The sequence below is a fragment of the Balaenoptera musculus genome, chromosome 12 (assembly GCF_009873245.2).
Source record: "Balaenoptera musculus isolate JJ_BM4_2016_0621 chromosome 12, mBalMus1.pri.v3, whole genome shotgun sequence".
Lineage (NCBI taxonomy): Eukaryota > Metazoa > Chordata > Mammalia > Artiodactyla > Balaenopteridae > Balaenoptera > Balaenoptera musculus.
In genome coordinates this window covers 48,989,888-49,011,714 of record NC_045796.1, presented here as the reverse complement: position 1 = coordinate 49,011,714, position 21,827 = coordinate 48,989,888, and the positions used below count along the sequence as shown (strand labels likewise).

The 21,827-nt window shown below is 43.2% G+C and overlaps 1 protein-coding gene across 4 annotated transcripts in view; it reads right to left on the bottom strand.

The window, feature by feature from the left end:
* The window catches only part of FYN (FYN proto-oncogene, Src family tyrosine kinase), a 209,941-nt gene that overhangs the window by 99,596 nt on the left and 88,518 nt on the right, over positions 1–21,827 (bottom strand). For 3 of the 4 annotated variants that reach the window (XM_036871599.1, XM_036871600.1, XM_036871597.1), the window contains exon 3: positions 20,272–20,341. The exons of the other annotated variant lie outside the window; for it this stretch is intronic. The gene's annotated coding sequence lies outside the window, so the exon portion shown is untranslated. The remainder of the gene's footprint in view (positions 1–20,271; positions 20,342–21,827) is intronic. 4 annotated transcript variants of the gene reach the window in all.

The window sequence follows — 21,827 nt, the reverse complement described above, 5'->3', positions numbered from 1 at the left end:
TCGGGAAGGAGACAGGTGTCTTAAAGGGAGACATTGGTCAAGAGGTAGGTACATAGAGGGGGTTAAAGTTCTTTAATGCTTGCTTCTTCATCTACATGAAGATAATACTGAGGGTTACTTAAAAATTTTGTTGTTGAAATTTCACTACAATCAAGCACAGGATGACATTTAAATTTTAAGAACTACCTGATCCAACTGAGACCCCTAAACTCTTATTCCATATTCAGGTATATCGATCAGCATGGGGTTTGGTCTGCTCGTATTTTTAACAGTCTTAGAGAAGCATGCTACAGCACATATAATTCATTTCCACTCAGGGGTTGATTAACTATTTTTGATGAAGTGACACTAAAGATAAGATAAAACTTCATAAGGAACACTCTATATTCATTTGGATTTGTCTGGGCAATTCACTCAATGAAAACAAGGTTATCTGAAAATACCACATTATGATATTGTTTTTTAAAATATGTAAAAACCTAATTTACTGGAAACAACCAAAATGAGCAAAAATAGGAGACTGGTTTCCTATTTGATTGATTAAAGAAATTATGTTACATTCCTACAATGGAATAGGATATAGCACTAAAATCACATTGTAAAATAAATTTATTGACCTAGAAGAATATTCGTGGTCTATTGTCAACTTAAAAAATAAGATATAAAACATTAAAAGTACAATTTGAAATTATTTTTAATAATTTCCAAATTTGTATCAGGAAAGGACATTGAACAAAATATGAACAATGTGCATGACTGTCTCTGTGTGATGGAATAAAAGATGACTTGTTTTGTCCTTTGTAATTTATTTCCTAAGTCCTCTACACTGGGGGTGTGTATGAATGGATATTACTTTTAAAGATTCATCATAATGAAAATACCTAGAGCTCGTAAAGGTCTAAGACACTCACAAACTTAGTACAGTTTCACGGCAGCCAAAATAACCACTAAGAACGGTGTCCTACCGACAGCCGTACTAGAGAAGATTCTTTCCTACTCCTGTTCTACCACTGGAGAGGTAGTATTTGGTCTCCAGGAGATCCTGGGAAGTTTTGGTGCCATCATAAGGAGGCATTTCTTTCACTTAGCTTACTCTCACAGCATCAGCAGGGGACAGTACAGAACCCGGCCCAGCATCTGGGGCAGCAGGGCATTAATGAGAATTCTGGGCATGAACAAAATTCCATTTACTGCCTTCATAATGTCGCTCTCCTGCTCAGCAACTTTCCCGGCCTGGCTTCCAAGCCTCCCACACGAGGGCCCCTGCACCTCTTCCAGCATCTCCCACTGGCCCAGCACGATCTCCACCCGTGACGGTACACATCTCCACACAACTGCCTGTGCAGTTCCCACATCTCCTCCAAGTGCCAGGCCCTCCCCAGTCTTACTCCTCCAGGGAGCCTTCCTCAGCTCCTCAGGCCACACTGGTCCCCACGTCTCTCCATTCCTTGGCTTGTCCCCAGCACCTGATCATCTGGGGGTGGGGCATTCACATTATTTCACTATTTCCTGTGCATGGCAGGGTCTCTTAAGGGATACGGCCAAATCCTGTATCTCTTCGATTTTCCCGATTCTCTCGTTGCCTTCTCTCAGCTCCTATTACAGGGCTGCAATATAGTATTGATAGGTTCTCAAATCCAGAAGACAGACTTTTAAGGGGGAGTGACTTCACTAGCACTTTTCCTGACAACAATTGATGAGCAAACTCTTTCTTCCGGTCTGTTTGCCGGCCTCCTCCCCTCTTTCCCTTCTTCCTGCTTGTGCCATCCTGAGCAGAGAATTACGTTTTCCTTGCTCACTCTTCGCAGCCTATACCTACATGGTTTCCATTAATCTTCAGTCCTCATTTAGCTGCACTAAGGGGTGGCAATTCACGAATGCAGGCGACCCTGTCCTCTCGCCCCCGGCAGCCGGGTATTCTGAGTCTGCTGCACCCTCTGTGCCCGGTCCCCTTGAGGACCGTGCACCCTTCGTTCTGCTCCACCCTAGCTCTTCTTCTTGCTTTTCAGGACTTTGGTGGGTTACATTATCCATTCATTTATTCACCCACACATCCAACACCTAGTTACTGGTGTGCTGGGCACTGTCACTTAAAACTCACAGTGGCAGGTCTTCTTTCCCCAACTCGATTGGAAATCCCCTGATGGCAAGGGCTGTCTGCTACAGTTATGTAAATGTCACCAGAGAATCTAGCGGTGCTTGATTCCCTACCTAGGTATGATTCCCTACCTCATAAAGTGCTTGAAAAATGTATAACTGATTGACTGAAACTAGAAAGAGAAAAGGAGCAAAGCAGAAGACTACAGTTTTCAATCTACTACCCTCCCCTTTGTGGTTTGACCAGAGCGATGGTGTAAAGACAAGGAAAAACTCTAGCAGAGTGAGCATAGCTGTTGTTTTATTCTGAGCTTCTGCCCAGGCCAAATGAAATGGTGATGTATGTGAAAGCGCTCTTTAAGTTGCAGAATGTTTTACAAATATGAAGTATCGTCACCACCATGATAATGCATTATCCATACGTCGGTGTGCAAAGTTTGATTCTAAACAATAAGCAACCAAGTCACCTGGTCTTGCATGCGCCTGCAACCAGCAGCAAACTACACAGCTTGGAAAAAAGAGCTGACAGTCTGACAAAACCCAAATGGAAAATAAAAATGAGCAAGAACAGCCACACACCAAAGAGAGCAAGCCCGTACTGCTTGGAGGAAGAAATCCTCTAATTGCCTCCACACTCGTGCTTGCTTCCATATGCTTGCATTTAAGGAAGCTCAACTCCTGGGCCCCTCGCAGCTGCAGAGAATAAAGAAAATGCGTCCCAAGTGCCTGGACGGCTGTAGCAGGCAGGAACCAACAAGGACGAAGGTCCACAAGCAAGGCTAACCTGCAAATCGGGCAACAGACTTAATGTTTGTTATGCAAAGCTGAGCAAACACTCTCTCCCGGTTGCAAGACCACATGAAATAATAACGGCAATCGTTCTCAGGAGGAAGGCAGTAGCTGTGTGGGCAGGAATGCTGCAGTGGTCTACCCATCCCTAGTGGCCTAGGAGCCTCCCCCGGGGAAGGGAGTCGCAAGGGGCCCCGGCTGCAAGTAGGTTTCCTGTGGGGAAGTGACTGGAAGTGCAGGCACCCACCTCCTTGGGCAAGACTGCCCCTCCCAAGTGGCAGTCTCAGTTTTTAGAAATGCCAACCTTTTGATTCTAGACTCACTTTGATCATTTCTCCCCTGCCTTCCCTACCTGATTAACCAATCCCACAGGCTCCAGTCTGCCCCCAGCCTTTACCCTTTCTGGGCTCCATGCTCGGGACCTTCCTGCGCCCCACAATCTGAGGTGGCACCCTAAGAGGCAAGTAGATAGTATACTTAAAAAATCCAGCATCTTGGAGAACAGGCAGTCCATTTTTAGATGACGAAGGCACAGATGGAAAGAGACAAGATGTGTTCGCACAGGCAGCGAGCGGCAGGGCTGTGAGCCCTCATCTCGTACCCACAAGGTATCACACAGAAGAGAGCAAAGGGAAACCAGTGCTTAGTGGCACTTGCTGTGAGCCCAAGACCATGCTAGGTGACTTCACATACTTGTTATCTGAGTTCAAACCTTACAATAGTCCTATGAGCCGAGCTCAAAGAAGTTAAGCAACTTTCTCCAAGTCTCGCAGCCAATAATGGTGGAAGTTGGGATTCACGTCCAGGTCTAATTACAAAGCCTGCTCTCCCTTGTAGCCTGTACTGTCTAGACACTTCAGGATGAAGGAAGCTGATGGAGTAGTTCACTCAGGAGACAGGTACCTCTTGAGGGCTTTAAATTCTGCTCAGAGTATAGTCAAAAGAGAAAGGTATAATGGTATGAACATCAGTGAGCCACATGGGCCCCAAGATTCAATTGGAATTTTGGAAATCAGTGGGGAAGGTTGCTATTGGACACTTCTTGGTTCCCTGGTGTGATCATAGTTTTGCAATGTGTGAGGACCCTGGAAGATTCTGGACAGGTAGCGTTTATATCCCTAAGCAGCTCCCTCCTCCATAGCAGGGAAAAGCAAAAGGGCGGAGCTTTCCCTGGGCCTGGAGCACCTGGCCTCGAGCACTAATGGGCAGGTTGGGTAATGCCAGTGGCAGCCCAGCCTGGGCTGCTGGGACCCACAGGGCTCTCTGCAGGAGTGGGAGAGGGGCTACTGGCTGCACACCCAGCACTCCTTGTACCTTCAGCAACAAAATACCCTCGGGAATCCCTGAACGGGGTATCTCTGCCTCCAGCCATCATTCCCAACAGAGCAGGGACTGCTCGGCAGTTCCTGGCCAGCTCCCCATCAAAGCAGGGCCTGCATCACACGATGGCGCGGTCTGGGTGCCTGCGTTTTTGATGTAGTGTAAAAAAATTGAGTATGTCCTTCTGTGCTAAGGAACAGCATCAACATGAAGGACGTATGTATGCAAAATGTTCCTGTGGGTAAATGACGGAATCCCACCTAAGTGACTGGAACTGGAAAAGAGAATCGTCCATCATCATGTCGGCTCACAGTTGAGAGGCCGGCCCCAGAGAGTCTTCCCTTCTGCATCTGGTTTTCTGAGTTCTCTAAGACCTCACCAGTGGATATCGATTAGGTACCTCTCCAGGTAATTTCTATCACTGGCTTGCTATTTTTAAAATTAAAATTCAACCAACGCTCAAATCTTTTTGGAACAGATATCAATAGAAAAGGTATCTGAAACTAGCTTGTGTGTTTTGTGCCCTGCTTGATGAGAAAGACAGCTTGCTTCTGCTGAAATTCCACACCCCCACCCCAACCTTCTAGTGTGAAAAACTTCAAACACAAAGTTTTAATAATTTTACAATGAATATCCAAATATCACCTAGCTCCTGATATTAACATTATACAGTATTTGCTTTATCATACTGCTATCCATCTATCCATACTGGGAAACTTGGACCTACGTTTTTTTATGGTCCTTATTCTTCTAAGGTGCAGCTTAGGGGGAAAAGCATACTTCTCAGACACCTCTGGGAGTGAAGCCTGTTTGAGCGCTTACTAGCTGAGGGACTGGGCAGGTATGTGATTTCTGAGAGCTTTGGTTTCCACAGTTATAAAATGTGGGTAACAATGCCTGGGGGTGCTGTGAGGAGTAAATGCAAAAAAGGTGGGGGAACACTTGTAAGGACATGCAACCAATTTTTAGTTCAGAGATTACGCTTTCTCTTATCTATGAAATAAAACTGAATTAGTCAGAAAATAATAATAATCCAGGTAAAGATGAAACAAGACTAGCAGAATATGGATAACCATTGGAGCTGGGTGATCATGGGGGTCCACTATGCAACACTGTCTACTTTCTATAAATTTGAAGTTTTCCATCTAAAACAATAAAAAATGAACTAGTCACTGGATTTTGTCCAGGAAAAAAAAAGGGAATCGTATATTTGAAAAATTTAGTAAGAAACCTCTGAGGAAGTAGCAAGGTAAGAAGCGATGACACTGGGGTTCCCAGTGCAGGGTTAGGGAGGCCTGGTCCGCTCACTCACACTCTCACGGGGTGGGGGTGAGGAAGGATGCGGGCTTGGTACTTTGTACACGCTCCCAGGTGACTGGTTCACTACTGGGTGAGAACCTTTGTACTGTAAGTGCGAAACCACACCTTCCAGCATATGAATTGTGAGAATAAATACTTTGCATAATGCAAAGCTTGTGCCTCCAGCTAATTTGCAGGCAGATGACAGCATGAGGAGCCTCTGATTTAGCAGAATAAAAACTATTTGTAACCAAACAGCCTCCCTCTGTAAGTCAGGGGTGGGTTAACGAAGGACCCAATTAGACCGCATTCTCCCCGCATCGCTTATCAACTGTCTAAACTTGTAGAGCTAAGGTGTTCCTCAGTGGCTTTCAGAATCGTGGACCTGGAGACATGTGGAGGGAAAAAACCCCATGGACAATGTTTAACAGAAAAGTAAAAGGAAAGGCTTCACTTTTTTCCTTTAAAAGAGTCACCCTTCTGTTCCAGTCGCCTAATTCCTTCCCTTTCCTGTTGGGGCTCATTCTATCTTGTTCCCTGTGGCTGGCAGCTGGCGGCCAGGAGGGGGCGGTGATGGAACCTCCGCATGAGGCAGTGCGGGTCTCTGGGAGCCCTCGGTGGGCGGAAGCAGGCTCTTTGAGGGGTGGGATGGCAGGGGAGCAGCTATACCGGGCTGGCCAGGCCCGGAGACCCAGGGGAACAGCACAGCGGCTGCCGCTCTGTGGCGCTCTGCATGAGGGCCGAGAAGAAGAAAGCTATTAGCAGAGGGGACCTGCACACACACACACACACACACACACACACACACACAGATGCACACTCCTCCCTTGGAGGATCCGGCAGGACTTTTATACCCACATATTACTAACTGAATTCTGTCCCTTCAAAATTCATATGTTGAAGCCCTAACCCCCAATATGACTGTATTTGGAGACAGAGCTTTTACAGAGGTAATTAAGGTTAAATGAGGTCATAAAAGTGGGGCCCTAGGCCAATGGAACTGGTGTCTTTATAACAGGAAGAGACACGAGGGATGCGTGTGCACAGAGAAGAAGGTGGTTGCCTGCAAGCCTTGTGAAAAAGAAGAGAGGCCTCACCAGAGGAAGAGGCCTCTCTGGGCACCTGTGATGAGAAAGACAGGGTTGGACAAAGAGGTGAATTTTCCAGCCTGAGGGACTAGGAGGCACTGTCATTTAAGATGAGCCTTGCCTAGACGCAAACTATTACATTTAGAATGGATAAACAACAAGGTCCTACTGTACAGCACCAGGAACTATATCCAGTCTCCTGGGGTAAACCATAATGGAAAAGAATATAAAAAAAGAGTGTCTATATATGTATAACTGAGTCACTTTGCTGTACAGCAGAGATTGACACAACATTGTAAATCAACTATACTTCAATAAAAAAAAAGAAAAAAAAAAGATGAGCCTTGCAGCAGATTGGATTTAGACCTAAGAGGTGGGAGGAGGGCACCCCAAGAGGAAGAGAGTGAGTGCCTGAGGCCCACTGAGGGCACAGAGATGGTTTGGTTTTGCTATAGAATGAAGTGTAAGAGCTGGATGCGGTAGAAAGGTGGGTCAGACAGATCGTAAAAGACCTTGAATGCTGGGTTAAAATGTTTAGGCCTTTCTCAGAGGGTAAGGGGAGCCTTGAAAAGTTTTTAAACAGGAGAATGACAAGATTGATATACACGTTAACGAGGGCAAAGTAAACAGACCTGACACGGAGCATGTATTAGTGCCAGGCATTGTGTTAGCATCATGTTTCTTATCTCCTTTAATCCTCAACCGCCATTCTGGAAATGAGAACGTGAGGCTCACAGAGGTGTAGTGACTTGCTCAAGACTCCACAGCTGGCCAGCCGTGGAGCTCAGATTTAATCACACACCAGGGCGAGAGCCCTGTGCATCCTGCCATTTTAAACCCCAGGCCCAGCTCCCACAGCAGCATCTACTTTCTTTCTAACCAGAATTGGTTATTTAATGGAACAGGGCCTGGAATGCACAATTGCTTTTAGGCTTGGGAAGCAGGCAGACTAACAATCTAGAAATACTGCCTTCCAAACAAAGCAGTATGTGAGCTGGATCTTGTCCTTCCACGTTACACCACAGGCAAAGGGTCAAGTCACAAATCTCCCTGTTAACGTTCTGCAGCATCAAAGTAATCAAAGGTGGTAACTGTCATATAAGCTGCAAAAATGTGCAGGGAGAACAGTTGCCCTGGGTGAGTAGACAACTCAGCACTGGCTATATTTTTTTCAGTGCAGTGTCAACAGCTACTCTCAAATACACTCTGTCCCCCAAATCCTGAAAGAGTATTCAATATCCAGGAAAACACAATGCTGTTTTCTGTGTCTACATCAATGACAGACTAAGTAAGGAATGTCATGATCATTTGATATTTTGGCCCAGTTGCTCTTCCAAAACCTCAGATATATTTAAGAATGAGAGAGAGAGTAAAAATTGGGTTAGAAAGAGGAGTTAATGCTCCCAAAATGTAAAAAACAAATCATACCATGACATGTACCAGCAGGAACTACTGCTCCTCTTAAACGTGCTCTCCTTTAAGGGCAAAATTTTTTAGTATTTTGGAAGTAATACTTAGAGAGGTGACTTGGGTGCCATTTTGAAAATTATATACTGGTATCATTAACTTCCCTAGGATCCCACTGTGTCTTAACAGTTTGTCAAGGTAAAGGCAAAACTACTGGAAGCATCAGTTCAACTCAGCACACTTACTATGCTGCATACCTACTGCGTGTCAGACATTGTGACTTGGGCTGGGACTAGATAGATCAGGGTAAACAAACTGAATCACATCAAAGGCTGTTGAAATCACCTTAAAAAAATGATGTCATAAAGACCTTGTTTTACTTTAGAACCAAATTTTGAGAGCCATTCCTTTGCAAAACAGGCAGAATATTCTTCACTTCTTTGCTCATGCTTCAGCACTCATGTTCTGCGACCTCTCTGTGAAATCTTCCCACACTGCTTACCCGCTTCCACCTTTAAGAAGGCAGTGGCGTAGGACTGGGAATGTGTGCGTGCATGTGTGTGTGCGCACATGTGTGCATATGTTTGTTGGGGGTCTCCTTGTCTCTTTTTGCTCTGTAGATACACTCATTATACTTTACACTGCTGCATCGCAATTGTTGGATATTGTTCTCATCCATAAAATAAGACCCTTAGGGGCACGTATGGTGTCTCAATGTACCTCTGTTTTCTCAGGGCAGGAACAATGTCTAGCATGGCTCTTTAAATGTTTACTGAGTGAGTGAATCACTGTTTCAACTGTGAGCTTTATTTTCAGACCCCAGAGCATTTGACAGTCAAAATATTCTCCATGGTGAGTGTCAAAAATGTCAATGTATGCATATATTTCAGGATAATAAATTTACTGAGGCATAATTTTCATATAGTAAATTTCTCCCTATGTTTTCACAGATGGATGCAATTGAGTAAGCGGAGGTGGTTCTTACAGACGTGCCTGGGTCCAGTCCTCAGGGCCTCTGACAATGTGGCCTGGCCACCAGGATTTTTAACAGTTCCTCAGGTGATTCTGATAAAAACCCCAGGTCAAGAATCCCTTCAGTAGGGACTTCCTTGGTGGTCCAGTGGTTAAGACTTCACCTTCCAATGCGGGGGGTGCGGGTTTGATCCTGGTCTGGGAGTAAAGATTTCCACATGCCTCGCAGCCAAAAAACCAAAACATAAAACAGAAGCAATATTGCAACAAATTCAATAAAGACTTTAAAAATGGTCCACATCAAAAAAAAAAAAAAATCTTAAAAAAACCCCAAAGAATCCCTGCAGTAGATGATGGTCTGCCACTGCATTCTAGATTTCCTCATATTCAGGCCCAACCATCACTCTCAGTCAACTATTAATATCGAGGATGAAACCACAACATTTCTACTCAGCACCATACTTGGAAGCAAAACCTAGGTACTCAGTCACTTGGATACAGTCAACTATAATTTCTGGTTATTTAGCAGAAATACAGCTACTAAGTGATATTCTGAAATGAACATGAGATATCCACTCAAAGAAATAAAAATGCCTTCAAATCAGAGTGAATAAGAGGACCGTGGTTTGGGGGTCTAAGTGAGCATTACCATAGGAAAGTAGTCGGACGAGAGAAGAAAACAGCCCTTACAACATATTGTTCTGATTCCAAATGAAACCTTACACCTAAAGTGTTTTAAATGACAGATTTCAGGGGGGTCTGTGAATAGAGATCGATACCAAGTCAAAATCTAAAGAGGACAGCACTGCAGGGAATTAGGGGAAATGCGTTTATCTGGTTTTACAGTGTCATCCTTCAATTACGGGACAAGGCCACAGGATAACAAAAAAGGTATTATCTTCTCTGTATTTAACTGAGAATTTTGGAGGATGTGGAGGTCTGGCCTCTAATTAAGAATAGGGGACAATCTTTTTCCTATTCAGATTTCAATTCTTACAAATCAGGGTTTCTATTTGGGTGAAGTCCATCATAACAAACTCCAGGAGCCTGTCACCATTCTTCTGTCATTTTTGTTTCTGGGATTGTATTACAGTATGATACTTCATGTAATGGCCAGGGACTTCACATTTAGTGGAAATGGAACCTGATCTTTACTAATGTTTTATCATGAATAATACTCTCAGTGTCATTGTAAATAATGCTCAAAATGGGACTGATATATTGGGGAAGCATTTGATTAGTTAAAAAAGAAAAGAGTAAACTATTATGAATCAAAATAGAGGTAGACTTGGAATAAAAACAGATAAAAAATGTATAATCCCTGCTTGTTCTGCTGAGGTCCTAGGGAGACTACTTGGTAGCATGTATTTTAAGACTCCATTGATTAGAATGGGTCTTTAAGAAAGGATGCATTTTAAAAATCACCCTGGCTTTGCAAAATGCCACTGAGTTATTCCTAAGAGAAAGGAAATCATGGAAACTGCTGTGGAGAAATTTGCAAGAATGCTTCCCACTATCATTTACGAGGCAGAGTATGTTGGTCTCACCAGCTGCCAGGACTGGTAGAAAACTGCTGAGCTTGTGGTTATGGCCAAACCAAGCATCTCCCTGTAATTAGAGTTAGCTGGGGAAAAAGTGACACAAAGAGGACAGAAATGTGTGGCCTCAGTCTGTGGGAAGAATAAGAAAGCTGATTAAGTTTTTCTCAAGAGATTTCAATTAAAGAATCTAGCTGGGTATGGCCTTGGGCCACCAGACTGCCATGCTGCTCAACACTGGGAGCAACTACTGGATACTTGAAATATGGCTAAACTGAGACGTGCTGTTAAGTGTAAAGTACACACTGAGATTTCAAAGACTTGGTACAAAAAAATTCCAGTAAGTTTTAATACTGATTTCATGGCGATATGATAATATTTTAGATATATATTAGGTTAAAGTACACTATCAAAATTAATTCCATCTGTTTCTTTTTACTTTCTTTTAACATGGCTACTAGAAAATTATAATTACACATGTTCCTTGTCTTCTATCTCTATGTTTGAACAACACTGATTTGGACCTTCATTTCTTCACCTGTTAAACATTACTGGTGGTGGGAACCTGGGTCACAGAGGGTTTGGATGGAAATAATCATTGTGGACAATGAGATGATACACAGGGTGAAGCATTACGGTTACTACTTGTTGACTGAAAATTTTAGTTTTAGTAAACGTGAGGTGCAATCACAAGAGACCCAGGCTAATTAGGTCTGACCTGGGTATGACTCAATCTCTCTGTGCCTCAGGTCGTTAATCTGTAAAATGGGAGGGCAGGACTAAATTCCTGCAAGATGAAGTAAGACCACAGAAGGTCTTTACCTGCAATCATTCCCCATCACTCCCAATTTAAGAATAATTCTGCTAAAAACAATTCGAATTAACCTAGGAGGTCTTCACCCTCAGCCAGCACTACAACAACTGAGGCCCATCCTGAGAAGTGCTGCTATTTATCTGTCAGTTTTGCTTCGGTTCTTCTCACGGGAACAAGTTTACAGGTTCTTCTGTGACTCGTTAACACAGTTAAATATACACAGAGAACACAGAGTGCAAGGTGGGTGAAACAGAAAAACTTCATCGCCCTGCAAGGACTCAGAGAACAATTTGAAAAAGAAAAATTCTAAGGATGATATTCAAAGCAAAATGTATTTGCTTTCCTTCAAAGCTACAGACAAAACATCTACTATTGTGCTAGTTAAGAAATCCCATTTTTGTTAAGCATGTCTGTGTTTATGCGTGAGGAGCTGCTGGCTTGCTATGCATGTGCACGTGGAGAGCTGGCGCCTGGAGATTGAATGGCCTGATGCTCCCTCCCCTGCCCTGGCCCGGGGAAGCCAGCTGGGGGTCCTGGCTCCTGAGGGGCACCTGTCCCTCCCCCAACTCCCACCTCACACTTGTTCCAGCTCTTTGAAATAGTCTGTTTGAAAGTGAAAGTGCAGTTCAGTAATAAACTGTGTTGACTCAGTGGAAAAAAAAATCCCATAAAGTGAAGGTTTTATAATAATGTATCAATTAAAGAATACTTCCATGAAGCCCAACTTTCCCTCTTCAAAAATCAGACACCCCTCCCCCCCAAATCAAAACAGTATCACGTCTCAAGAATATTAATATCTGTTTAAATGAGGGTGTTAAAAACAAATAAGCAAACAGACAGACAAGCAGTGAATTCCATTTCTAAGCAAAGCCATGACTGACTCAAGGCAGCCTCAGTCAGCAGCGGTGCTGGTGCTGAAAATTGGCAACTTGGCTGAAAAGTATCAGAATATATTAATTAGCTGCCAACATTAAAAAGTTGGAACGGTTAACACACAGATCGAGATCTCTGGTGGTGCTGGGCCCACATCTGTCAGAGACCCAGTAGCACCTGCCCGTTGTAGGTGTTGGATGGCTTGTGTTTCTCCAGCTGCACAGCCCTGCCCTCACTGACTTTCCCTGTTTATGGACCTACCAGTCAGGCAGGCATTCATGTAAGGCAAGAACTGTGGGGTGAGAGATACAGCCAGGGTTGGAGGTCGGAGGGAACACGAATGAGTGGAAAACCCTGGCTCTAAGCCTGACAGATCTGCTAGATGTTGGCTCCACCGTGGGAGCTGGGTGACCCTGAGCAAGTCACTTCGCTTGCTAGTCTGAGCTGTTGTGAGAGAAGAAAGTGAAAGGAGTTCTGTAGGTAAGGAGTCTGTGTGGTCCTGGTATGTATTAAATGCTCTGCTAAAGTTACTCCTCCTTATTCTGAAGGTGAGAAATAAAAATGTTTAGCATAATCTATTATCACAGCAAAAGATAGCTGACTACCAAGGAAGTGGCTTAAAAATCATCACTGAAAAATATGAAGCCCTAGATCATTCGCTATAAAGAACTGAGGAAGTGAAAGCAAAGGGTGAAAAATATCAGACACTATCCCAGTGTAATAACTGCTGCAGGTGAGGATTATTCATCGATACTCAAAGCACTGGATTGAAGGTGGGTGGGGGACAGGATGTTGACAAAGGACCCAGGTACCAGCCCATAGATGCCTTACTGACTCAAAGTATATCTGGACACTGGTGAGGTCTGGTTACCACCTGATCTGTGAGATCAAACTTAGCACTGTGGATGGTGGGACAAGTTGACATCATCTGCCTCCTGATGTGATGTAATATCAAGCATGCAATACTACCTATGAAGTATTCTTGACGAAAGAGGCTTAACCTGCATCTAATAACAAGCCTATAGATCTAACAATTTTTAGGAAGTAAGGAGCAAGTTAAAAAACACTGTGAAGAAACAGACAAGCCCAGAAGGCAATACATTTTATACCACAGCCAGCCAGGGACAACTGGGAAAGTTTGAATATGGACTGGATATTAGATAATATTATAGAATTATTGTTAAATTTCTTACTAGCTAATAGTATTGTAGTTATATAGAAGAAAGTCCTTAGATTTAGAATATACATGGTGAACTATTTAAAGTGTCAAGGTGTTTGCAACTTCCAAATGCTGTAGCAAAAATTTCTATAATGTATACTATATATAATATATATTGTATATTACATATATGTTACAAATTATATATATTACATATATGTAATTGGAAGAGGGAATAAAGAAGGCAAATGTGGCAAATTTAGAACAACTGGTATTTGTTTTATCATTCTCTCAAACCAGTAGGTTTGAAAATTTTCAAAATAAAAAATTGAGATAGAAACTGGAAGAGGAAAAAGGGGGAAAAAAAAAACCAGAAAAGAAAAAAAAAGAAAAGATCAGATACTGTCGCTTCCTCCCCTTTTCATAATCCCTTCAACCTTTATATTCAGGTCAGCTTCACTGTGTGCCTTTTCATTCAACATGGTTTTATTTTTACCACTTTAATAAATTTCATGTGTGCTCATTCAAACTGATGTAGCCACTGTTTGGCTTCTTTGTTGGCTGACATCAAAACCAAACTTTTTTTTTTTTTTTTTTTTTTTTTTTTTATTTTTACAAGACATAAATAGACTGACACCAAGCATTGTACATGGATGACCACAACAAAAGCAACAATGATTGCAATTACCAAACATGAAACACCAAACTTTAAACAAAGCTCCAACAGGCTGTAGAAGCATACCAGGTAGATATGAAGCCTAAGATATCTTATCAAAAACTCCTGAGATTGATACCTAATTGCCCCTCTGGATGGTTTGTAAGCCAGTAAGATTGGATCAAAGGCTTTGGGTGGAGCATCCTCTTTGATCTCTTCCAAAGATAGCACTCGCTGTCTCCACCTGCACTGGGCGTTGATAGAGGAACAGCAGGAACAGGGTGCTGGTAGGCTGGGCCACTGAGGTCTCAGAGAGGCTGTTTCCCCTGGAGTGTGCCGCACCTGAGCTCTGGTGTGTACAGCAGCAATGGCATAATCTGAGGAAGAGCCATTCTGAGTTCAATTTTACTTCAGTGAGCACTCCCAAAGAAGTGGGGATTAATTCTGTGATGCCTTTAATGTGGAGAGGGACATAAAGATCCTGGATTCAGAGGGAGTGGGTATGAGCTCAGCTCTGTTGCCTAGCAGCCATGCAACCTCAGAGCAGTGCTTCTGAGTAAGAGTGCAATGAATGCTGTGCCAGGGACAATTCTTCACCGGGCAGGGCTGTCCCAGACACGGCAGGACATTTACCATCCCTGCCCCACCCCCTGTCTCCAACATGTCAACAGTGACTTACTCTTGGAGGGCAGGACAACAAACATGCCCACACTCCCAAACGCCCCCTGCCTGAGACACAGGCTAAAGTCTCTGAGCCTCAGATTGTATCTGGGCATAACACCTGCTCCACCACCTAAGAGGTGGTTTGGGAGGGGCAAGTGTGCAGCAGCTTCTTACGAACCTAAGCTGGTTATACAAGTGGTATCATAACATGCGTTCACGTGGGCAGCCTGTCAGTTAGGGGCAGGGCTGGGGGGTGGGTGGGTCCCACCACCTGGATCGCAGGTGGGATGTATTACACAGGGTCAGCTCTCCAGTCGTGTACTAGAATACACGACAGCTACTTATTCTGAAAACGTTTCCCTTCCACAAGCGGGAAATTCTGGTTTACGTGTTGCTGCAGGTAAAAACCACACAACAGTGTGCGTTTTAGAGTGAATTCTAAGTACGTGGGCTATTGGAGCAGACAAGCAGGAGGGGCAGCCTCAAAGCAGCTTCAAAGAACCTGGTTTAGGATGGCACCACAACTAGCCTGGAAGGAGAAGAACACTTCTCTTCGTGAGCAAGAGATAAACGATTGTGCGAATTACTTCAAAGATCAAAAGTACAAGGCTATAGAATGTGGTGCTTCTGTTCTTACGCACGCCAGAGCAGGGCCAGCATGCACAGAGCTGACTTTCAACGTGTCGTACTGCTCTGTTCTTTATAGCTTTCAGTGGCTCTCACGGAAGGGAATCTGAGAGGCTGGGCAGGGCTGCTGCGTGCAACCTGTATGCCCTGACAAAGGGGAGAATGGAGCCTCGGTTCACACAGGTTAGTGTGTGGGAGCCACCTGGAGAGCTAGGCAGGAAGCCCCTGCTCCCCACTCCCCCAGGGATCCACCTGACGCACCAGAGGCAGAGCAGGGCAAAGGCACAAACCTTGAAGAACAAAAGCGAAAGCAGACACCCACTCCAGGTCATTAGGCAAAGAGCGCTGAAACAAGCTCATGAGAATTACCCATGGGTTGGAGAGGGGGTGCTGGAAACGAGCAGCTATAAATGTGTAGTTTTGCTCCAGATCTTTACATTAAAATATTTTGCCCCAACATGGTGTTTTTATAGTTTCCCTTGACTCTGCTTACTATTACCTTTGGCACATTCCTCCAAATTCTATTCATCTTAAAAACAGCAGACTGATAATGTAAAGTCCCTAAATCTCTGGGCTCGGCCATCTAAATGAGATCTTTTATCCTTCTCTTCTCCAGCTTTCCAGAACGCATTTTCATAGCATTCTTGAAAGAGGAAAGATTATCAGAAAAAGAAAAATGAAGGGGAGTAAAGTCAAAGGAAAATACCAAATACCAAAGCTTTTGGTAAGAAAATATTTATGTCCACAAGCACACAACCACACCCTTTCTGGGAAGATATTACTGGTCTTGAAGCTGGGTTAGTGGATCCCAAAATATACCTCACAAAAAGCACAGTTACCCTCCCGAAATAGGCCCTATAATTACAATCTTTTCAAGTGGATTGTCCTATATCACAACTTGACATATGTTGCTTTAATCTCCCTGCTTCAGCAAATGTGGCCATATTGGGCTACACAAGCTCTCAACAACTCCCGGTTAAACCAGATTGTAGTGTCACTAGAAAATTGATGGAAATAAACAGTCCTGTGTACCAAAATACCCAATCTCAATCATCTGTAATGAGATCTCTCTCCTCCCTAAGCACATTTTCATCACACCAGAATCACACCCTTGATTCAAAAGGATGGACTAGCCCAGACTGAAATACCATTTCATCTCAGAGGTCATCTGAAGACAAACACATCTGAAGAAGCTGGGGCTGAAATTTAAAATACGAGACAATGTCTTTTGTGTGAATGCTGGGATCAAGTTGTGTGAGTCTTGCTTCTAGCTTTAGTTGACAGTCCTCAGTATAAGTCTGCAGACACCCATCTGTCTGAATTCATTTAGATCAGATCTTGCTTGGAATCAGTGGTAATGTAGGGGCCCTTTCAGCTCTGTGATTCTCTGAACAAATTTATGTTTTCTAGTTATATATTTACATTTAATTAAATGTCAAAATATTAAAAATTTCAAACCTTCAAAATACTGAGTACTTTAGACATTGATTTTTTTATTATTATTATTATTTCCATATCGGTTTCACAGCCTCAGCACTATTGACATCTTGGGCTGGATCATTTCTGTGTGTGTGTGGAGACGGGCGTCCTGTGCATTTTAGGGTCTTTAGCAGTATCTCTAGCTTCCACCCACTAGATGCCAGTAGCACACACCCTCCCCTCCCTCCAGTGTGGCAACCAAACATTTCTTCAGACATTGCCAAATGTCCTCTGTGAGGACAAAAACAACCCAGGTTGAGAACTACTGCTCTCTCTCTATTTATCTATCTATATATCTCTCCCTGGCATGGCCAGGAAAAAAAAAATCTAGATTTTTCAAGGCACCTACAAGTTTAATTTTCAGAATTTCTAACTTCCTATGACTCACAGTGAAGAATCAGGATCTGTAATATAGTACTACCCCAAAAGATTTATAAACAGCACCACTGCTGTTTCAAACTAGGGGTGGCAGGGCCTGGCCTCATTTCAGTTAAGACATTTATGAGGACGGATTTGCTGCCACCTGATCTCTTGGACTGCTAACCTCCCTACTTTTAGGAGCTCCATTCTTAGAAGACTACTGGTAAGAAATCCATCACGATCCAGTTACCAGGCCCTCAGTATGGAAGGGGATAAGGATTGATGTCTATTAACACCATCTACAGAAGCGAGGACCCACTGTACTCCTCCCGGGCCACACCTCCTCGGGGGCTGCGTTTCTAGCACGGGGCCATTCGTGTAGGGAGTGGTAAAGCCCATGCTTCCTCAAGAAGAGGCGCCGGGTGGGGAGGGAAAGGAAAATAACATCAGGAGACAAAGAGTCAAAGAACGGAGATGGTAAGTTCAGCCCAGAGAAGAAGAATGAGGAAGGAGAGCATCTTCAAACATCTGGTGGGCTGGTGTGTGGGAAAGTGAGTGCACTTGTCTCTATCTGCTTACAGAGTGACTCAGGGAAGTCAGCAATTCAATAAATACTTATCACAGGCCTTCTAGGTGGCAGTCTCTGTCCAGACACTGAAATGACAGGAAGTAAGAAGACGAAGTCCTTGTTCCCTTGACCACATATTGTAGCTCAACAGAAGGACCAGATCGCTTTTCTTTCCTCCCTCCTACTCTCTCCTTTCCTCTTTAACAATTTGACCTAATGTCCAGGTATCTAATTGCTCATTTTTTTCCCATTTAAAAAATTAAGGTGTAATTAACTACAGCAAAATTCTCCTTTTCTATTGTATAGTCCTGTGAGTTTTCACAAAACCTACAGTTGTATAAACACCACTACAATCAAGATCTACAACAATTTTCTCACCCTCTTAAATTTCCCTGTGCCCTGAATTGCTTTTTAATTGGAGAAAGCTCCTCTGTGCAGTAGCAAACCCCACCTTTGAGAGAATGTGAATTCCCCTCTGTCAAGAATTCTGGAGAAAAGGGTTTTTTTTTTGGTTGGTGGGAGCTTGGGCCAGACAACCCCTGAGGCCATGTCCATCTCTTTGATCCCCTGAAACTGGAGGGTTGTCACCTCCAGACACCCGATCTTAACCATCAGCCGATATGGTTGATTCTCTCCAACCACAGGTAAAGGCTCCACCCCAAAGCCAAATTCTTTTGGTCAAAGCTCAAAAATTTCCTTCCAATAATTGGATCTCTGTGAAGGCTGCATAATAAGCATAGACAAAAAGTCCAAAGAAAGGTTTGGAAATGAAAGCCTCAACATGGTAACTGAAGCCTAAACCAAGGGTACCATCTCCTCCCAACCCTTCTTCTTCTTCTCGTTATTTTGGTTCAAAATAACTTTAACTCCAAAACCGAACAAAGCTCAAACAACGTGATTGCACCTGGCTGCAAAGATGGCAGGAAGGGAAGTTAAATTAGCTAAGCTGGTTTAAGAATGGGTTGAGGGCTTCCCTGGTGGCGCATTGGTTGAGAATCTGCCTGCTAATGCAGGGGACACGGGTTCGAGCCCTGGTCTGGAAAGATCCCACATGCCGCAAAGCAACTAGGTCCGTGAGCCACAACTACTAAGCCTGCGCATCTGAAGCCTGTGCTCTGCAAGAAGAGAGGCCATGATAGTGAGAGGCCCGCACACCGCGATGAAGAGTGGCCCCCGCTTGCCGCAACTAGAGAAAGCCTTCGCACAGAAACAAAGACCCAACACAGCCAAAAATAAATAATAAAAAAAAAAAAAAAAAAAAAAAGAATGGGTTGAGAGGGTTAGAGAAGATGGCAAAGGTCTTGGGGACATTGCGATGCAGTGGACGCTGCAGGAGGGACTGTGGCGACCAGCTGTGACGCCCCCTGTGATAGCAAATGGGGTGTGACCAGCCCCTTCCCAGCGGCCCTCCTGCTGGAAGATACTCACACCTTTTGCTGGCCTGACCTCAATGGCAAATGTCCAGTTTCCAAACAAGGGTGTTCTGTTGTCAAGAATAACTGCTTTTCACAGACATAGAGAACAGACTTTTGGTTGCCAAGGGGGAGGGATGGATTGGGAGACTGGGTGAGCAGATGCAAACTAGTATATATAGACTGGATCAACAACAAGGTCCTACTGTAGAGCACAGGGAACTATATTCAATATCCTGTGATAAACCGTAATGGAAAAGAATATGAAAATGAATGTGTATATATATATATGAATCACTTTGTTGTACAGCAGAAATAAACACAACTATACTTCAATAAAATATTGAATGTGTTTTATATTTAAAATATAAATCAACTATACTTCAATAAAATAAATTTAAAAAAAAAGAATAACTGCTTAATGAGCACTCATGGTGCCCCAGCACTACCTAGTTTGTTTTATTCTGACAACAACACTCTGAGGTAGGTAACATTATAAGCCTCATTTTACAGACAAGGAGGTTGAGGCTCAGAGAGGTTATACAACAACCGGTAAGTGTAGAACTTGAGTTTTCACCCAAGTCTCCTGTCCTTTTGACTACTGCTAGCAAGGTCTTCTGGGTGTTTGCTGAATTTAATGTTCCTGGTCTCAGGCCGCTGTTATGCTGGTTGGTGGGCTGGTCCCAGGCATGCTGGATTCTTAACTCCCTTGCATGTCCCATTCCCCAAGCAGCTAACTGCCTGTTTCTCTCTCATTTCAACATATAGACCAGAAGGATCTCTCTGCTTTGGAAACTTAAAAACATTTTTTTATTCTTTTGGTTTGCAAGTTTATTACTCTCACATTCCATGAGTGGCTAAGAACATAAGCTAAATGGTCCAGGGTATTCTTTATCCTGTATCTGGAAGGTTTCCTAAAATCTAGACTTATTATATCTTAGAAAACCCCATATTGCTTAATAACATCAGCAATGACAAGAAAAAGATGTCATACTGTCAGAAAACACCAATTGAACGTCACATTTAATTATAAAATCCATTTTTGTCAAGTGTAGTACAGGTTTAAAAGATGCACAGAAGAAGGCCATGGTTTCCCTTTATGAGCAACATTTACTTCACAAGGTATCAGAAATAAATGCAGCGACACTTACCAAAATTTCCCCCAACGATCACAAACTTTATATATACCACATGTCTTCTAATACAGCTGCTGGACTGGTCCTGAAAAATACCACAACAAAAGGAAAACTGCATCATTAGGCAGAAGTAATTTAATATATATTGTGTTTCCCTTCTGGAAACCACAACATCTTCCTTGTTTTGGGAACCCATCAATGTACCACACTCTTACTGCCAGATTCCTCTTTGTTTTTCACAGGAAAGATGAAACCAATTTACAAATTGACTCAGCACTCACTAATAACAAACAAATAACAATCTGGACAATGAAATAAACCAGAAACTGTGCTTATAAATACTTTATTTGAATTTTTAGCCTTTTAAAATAATTGAAGATAAGAGAACAATGCAAAGATATCTAAAGCTGAACCCATAACCTTTTTTTCCCCCCAAAACCAATTCCTCTTTTCTCTTTCTTTCAGCAATACACTCCATTCTCCCCTGCTGGCTGCGAGGCCCTCACTTCTGTTTTCTAGATTTCATTTTATTATCTGAAAGATAGGAATTACTGTACTAACCTCACAGGGTTGTTATGAGCATTAAGTAATATAAATTTAGTGACATATAAATGACATTGAAAGGCTTAAAACAGCATCTGGCACAGCAATCACTCGGGGAAGGTGAGGAGCTATTATCCTTCTCTGGGTCATGCAGGCCTGAAGCCTAAGCTGGCCTTGCTCACCTGCACTGCAAATCCTGGCCTGAGCCTGACCTTTGAGTCCCATGGCAACTCTGGAACTCACCGCCTCTCTCCATTCTCATCTTTACACTCTTGTTTGGTCAGCTTCACTCCTTGCAGAAACCCATCTCCTGGCCTCCAGTTCCTTCTCTTCCAATCCTGCTCCTTCTTAAACACAACTTAAAGCCTCAGCGGAAACACCTCTACTGCTTCCCACCACCTACAAGTTTACCTGTGAAATTATCAATATATCAGCCTGGGCCTCCCACTCGCCTTAGCTCTGTCCTCACATCTTCCCATCAGATGCTGCAGAATCCAGCCACCAGTCCTGCCTCAGCCTGTGGGCATTCCAGACCCTTCTCTGAGTTTCTTCTGTCCCATAAGTGCCAGTAGGTGGCCTCACCATTTTCTAAGCCTGGAGCTCTTTACCTTTTTGTTCCATAACAGTCTAGAGACATGTTTCTCAGAATAATGTTTTTAAATTCTTGAAGTTAACACATGAAATGCATAGGACTCAAAAGAAGTATACTGATATTCAGTTATCAAAACATATAACAAAATTATGATGTGCTTCTTTTAATATTTAAATAAGTTCCAGGAAAAGTCTAATTACTACTGTAGTTTTGAAGTAATGTTGGGCATAAATGATACTTCAGGGTATCTGTAACTATAATGTAATATGAAAATACCTAGAATTACTACTGGTGACAAATAGCTAATACTACTGTCATAACAGGATGAAATGTTAGATTTCAATTAAGGGTTAGTGAAAATAGATAATTTTCCTCCATCCAAGTTCACAGACACCCCCTCCCCCAGAATTCCATCTGTGGACTCCAGGTCACGAGC